A 1186-nucleotide genomic window follows, 5' to 3' on the forward strand; every position below is an offset into this window, starting at 1 on the left:
GTAAAAACCAACAGTACCCTACTTTGACCCTTAAAATTTCACTAAGTCTGTGACTCACCTACGAGGCCTATCTACGACTTGTACAAGGAATAACGGACCGTCCTGGTGAACCGTGAAAAGGGTACTGAGACTAAGTTTCAAAATTTTATTCCCCATTCCTATGGTTTCCATTTACGGCCTGTAGAAGCTTCTACGATCCGTAGATGGGAACCATAGACACATCTTGCAACCCAAAAAATTATTATCCTTATTTTCTAAATCTGAGGTGTTACGATAACTCCCCTCGAGAAAATTCATCCTAGAATGGAACTCAAGAAATCATAAAGAGGGTGGGGGTAAAGATTTAACAGCCTAACATTAATACAACTAATTCAAAACACAGAATATCAAGGAGGAACATCAACTCCAAGATCAAACATAATCAAAACATTATTACATAAGGCAAACATGCAAATCATACTCAAATGCACATAATCATGGAGAAATCAGTCAAGTTAACTCACTTTCTCAAAAAGATAATTACGTTTTAATGAGTATACACGCATGAAGAAACATGAGAACAATTAAGACATATGAGACAAAGAAGGATGAACCATGAGGAACTAAATTCCTTTAGCTAGAGTAGGATCGAAGGGAAGAAGATAGGAATAATGGGACATCATGTCAGCCTCGGCCTCCCAAGTAGCACCCTCAATCCTTTGATTCCTCCACAACACTTTCACGGATGCGACTTCCTTATTTCTCAACTTCTTGACTTTTCGGTCTAAAATCTCAACTGGAATCTCTTCATAAGAAAGACTTTCCTTTTTATACCACGTCTCCCCAATGGTACAATGGTTTTCAGATCACGAACACACGTCTTCAATAAGGAGACATGGAAAATTAGATGCACTGATGCTAAGTCGTTAGGAAAATCAAGTTCGTAAGCAGCTTTACCAATACACCTCATAATTTGATATGGGCCCACATAACAGGGACTAAGCTTTCCTTTCTTCCCAAATCTCATTACACCTTAATGGGTGAAATTTTCAGATATACCCAACCATCTACATCAAATTCAAGATCTCTTCTTCTAACATCGGCATAGGACTTTTGTCGGCTTTGAGTCGTTTTGAACCTTTCTCCAATAAGATGAACTTTGTCCATAGCCTCATGTACCAATTTAGTACCTATCAAAGTAACCTCA

Source organism: Solanum stenotomum, chromosome 5 (genome assembly GCF_019186545.1).
Source record: "Solanum stenotomum isolate F172 chromosome 5, ASM1918654v1, whole genome shotgun sequence".
Lineage (NCBI taxonomy): Eukaryota > Viridiplantae > Streptophyta > Magnoliopsida > Solanales > Solanaceae > Solanum > Solanum stenotomum.